This window comes from Dasypus novemcinctus, chromosome 1 (genome assembly GCF_030445035.2).
Source record: "Dasypus novemcinctus isolate mDasNov1 chromosome 1, mDasNov1.1.hap2, whole genome shotgun sequence".
Lineage (NCBI taxonomy): Eukaryota > Metazoa > Chordata > Mammalia > Cingulata > Dasypodidae > Dasypus > Dasypus novemcinctus.
The window spans coordinates 77,322,188-77,326,241 of record NC_080673.1 but is presented as its reverse complement, the minus strand read 5'-3'; positions in this window follow the sequence as shown (position 1 = coordinate 77,326,241).

Genomic DNA, 4,054 nt, shown 5'->3' with positions numbered 1-4,054 from the left:
TTAAGAACTATCCCTAATATATGTTCAAATGCAATTACAGATGTAAGATTTTTTGGTTTAAGTTGACTCATAATTTTCTTTCTTTAAAAAAGACCATAGCCTAGTAAAAATGAAAATAAATTAATATCTGTAAATTCTGTAACAATTTGGTATGGAAAGGAAGAGGCAGGAGACAGGTGCTATGTATAAAGGTAAAGTGTTATTGCTTTACCTTAGTCCTTGATTCAAAAAATAGCCATCTTCCTTACATAGCAACTTAAGGTATTTTAAGGTCATTAACACTTAATCTTGTGATAAGATGTGACAACATCATCCTGCAGTAATTGTCTCATGATCTAAGCAGCTTGTAAGGCATGCCTGCAAGGATAGTACGGAAATAAAGTGTGTGTGTTGACATTGTAAGCATTTTTAAGGCTAGTTATAGGTCCAGCTCTTTATTTATTCCTTTGCTTTCCCAGTTTTTCACAAGGGATAATTGTCAATTCATTCTTAATACACTTCTTAATTATGGAGAGAACTTACTAAAAATACCACATACATGTAATAAGCATGACTATTAATGAGTATTTGCATAATGTATAATTTCTTTTAATGATTTTTCTTCCTTAGAGATGTATACGGATAAATAGCTATAATCCCCTTTAAGAATTGCTTCTAGGCGGTGGACTTGGCCCAGTAGTTAGGGCGTCCGTCTACCACATGGAAGGTCCACGGTTCAAACCCCGGGCCTCCTTGACCCGTGTGGAGCTGGCCCATGCGCTGTGCTAATGCATTGCAAGGAGTGCTGTGCCATCCAGGGTGGCCCCCGTGTAGGGGACCCCCACGCGCAAGGAGTACGCCCCGTAAGGAGAGCCACCCATGGGGAAAGAAAGTGCAGCCTGCCCAGGAATGGCACCGCACACATGGAGAGCTGAGAGAGCAAGATGATGCAACAAAAAGAAACACAGATTCCCGTGCCACTGACAACAACAGAAGCAGACAAAGAAGAAGACCAGCAAATAGACACAGAGAACAGACAACCGGGGTAGGGTAGGGTGGGGTGGGGTGGGGTGGGGAGATAAATAAATAAATAAATCTTTAAAAAAAAAAAAAAAGAACTGCTTCTACCACTTCTGCATCAAGAAACATATGGCTTAAGAAATAAGGTCCTCTTTCTTGTGGTTTCCCTGATATTCTAATGCCCAGGAAAGGCCCCAGGTCAGCTAGAATAAACTGACCAATGTATTATTTTTCAGGCTTCAGTTAGGGGTCTCTCTCTCATACATGTACATATATATAAACACGCATGCATTTACTTAAACAACCAGGTTTGAGGAATCAAAAGCAGGCAGGAAATTGTAGTAGTTCCCAGATGCTGTTATAATAAAATATGAATTACCCATCGGCAAGTACCTCCTGCCAGGGAAGAGAGTAATGAATCCTGACAGATGGGACACCTGGGCCCAGACTCAAAGTAAATTCCCTCATCCAGCAAGTCTTAGTGTTGCTCTCCCTACAGCATGGCCCTACTTCCCCAAGCTCTGACTCCTGACAGCATGGGCTTTCCTACCTTTCCAGTATTATTTACTATACTTCCAAAGGCACCCTATACATCAATTAAACGGATCTCCTTACCTTTCCAAACATATCCAGCATGGGGGTGCTTCGTGCCTCTACTCAGCATGCTCCTGCTATTTTCTCCACCCAAAAATGTCCTGCTTTCACCACTCTTTTTACCAATTTTGTTTAGCCTTCAAACCTAAAAATTAAATCTAGACACGTACAAAGCCACAAAAACCTCACAGTTACACAAACACACATACAAATCCTATTTCCTCTTTGATGTTCTCCTTGATCTTCTCAGCAAAAAGTAATCTTTGTCTTTTCTGAATTCCAGATTATACTCACCTATGTTGTCTGTTTTATTTCTAATCTCTCTTGAGTTTGATTACAGATACTTTCTCTCCAAATAACAGTAAACAACGGAAAGAAAAGGACCAGGAGCAGAAGCTTGTCTTATTCAAATACTCCTTATATCTGCTACAGAATTCTGCCTATAAATCAGTTTCCTCATCTGCAGAATAAGGAAATTGGGCCAGATAATCTCTGAGATCCCTCAAAATTCTAAAAGTTAATAACTCTAGCAGGTTTCTAGAATGAGTTTTTGTTTTTGCTTTGATATTTTTTTACTCTTCCTTCCAAAAGCATGCTCTCAACCCAGAGTCTTGGAATAGGCTATTAAATTCACACCAGGCACTCAAACCTCTTACTCAACTATGATACAAGCTTCTCGGTAAATGAGGACAATGGAGCTGAGAAAGTATTTTAACTCAGTGGGCTTTAATGTTGTCAATAACAATTTTTTATGTGATTGTAATGATTCTCTAAAGTCAGTGTTCTTCTTACTTCATCAAAAGAAGGTTCAGTCAAGTCTTCACTGTAGATTGTCCAAGTCTCTTTGCTCCCAACCATCTTCATCACTGTCAGGCTCACTCTGAGGAATACTTTAATGAAGAGCACATTCCTATACACAGAGGCACATATATCTACACATCTGATTTGATAGTTTACAAAGGCTAGACGCAGCTAAGTGGTTTTAAAATATGTTGTTTCTAATTCTCACAATGATCTTGCGAGGATTCATTGTTATCCCTGTTTTTTTCATGAGAATTTGAAGCCCCATATTACTAGATGTGAGGAAGACAGTCTGCAGTCTGCCTTTAAATCTGTACTTTAGCTATGATTCCATGTTTCAAAACTGGTAACTAAACTGAAGTACTTGTCTACTTCAGAAATTTAAATTTTCTACTACCCTTGCCTTCCATCACTAAGTATAACTGACAGTTGGCAATAATTGCCTGCTTCAAAAGAATGTTGTGAGAACAATATAACAAGAAAGATTTTAAAAAACATTAGGGACCGTTTATCAGGGCTTACCAATAAATAGCTAAATTATCAACATTTCAAAGGCTTATTAACTATTTCAGGGTACAATAATATCACTAGTCATATGGGTATTGATATTATGCCTAACCCTTAACCAATGATAGATAACTAAAGGATCTCTTTCACAAGCTGATCTTCTATGAAAAACAAATGTGAAGTTATATTGCATTTCTGTCTCTAGTCTGATGACTTCTTTTAATCTCTTGGAATTTGCAAAATGCAATATCTTTGTGAGCTAATTTGGTGATGAAGATTTGAGAAAGGATTTAAAGCAAATATGAAGAATATTTCTTATGTAATAAATGTAACACTGATGGATTTTTAATCAACTTATTATCAGAACACTATGGTTTCTGTCTTTCTTGTCTATAACACTAAATCATTCAAGCCCATCTCTAAGCCTGTGGATTTCATAAATCCGCATTAAGATCTAAACCTAGGGAAACCTAGCCAAGACTCATACGGTGCCTGCCAGTGTTCCTACAGCTCTCAATGTTTGAAAAAAGACACAGGCAAATTTTGATGTTGAATTCAGGAAATGGTGTGAAACTCTAACTGAAGACTGAACAGATTGTCAGTGTTTTCTTAGGGGAAAAAAACAACAACTCCATTCTAAATAAAAGAGTCAGATTTTGAAAATAATTTTCCCCAGGAATTCAAAGGTGCCAGAGAAGCTAGATGAATGTGGTAAGAGAAGCTGATGGGTTCTACCAGTAAGGCCTGCAGGTCCAGCCAACCGTAGTCTAACTTGTGTCTCAGGGTTATTCCTTCCTTGAGTCCTGGCCCCACCACATTCCTGCCCCCACCTTCCCCTACCCTCTGCTTGCACAAAGAACACTGAATGTGCTTCCTTTCCAAATGCCACCCAAGCAAGGTTCTGTCTTCTATCTGAGCTGTTGTCTAAGGTGCCAATATTACTTCAGGATGTCTTTATTAAACCACTCATCTTTTATTTGAAGTTCATAAAAATAAAAATGCACATTTGCACATGCACAAACATGCAACTCAGCAGCTCAGTTCTACCAACCAAATTAGTACGCAGTAATGTTTTTTTGAAATCTAAAAGTTACCCATTATTGAAATACCTAAAATGTAAAACTGAATAGACTTCTATTTAAATAGCTTAAAT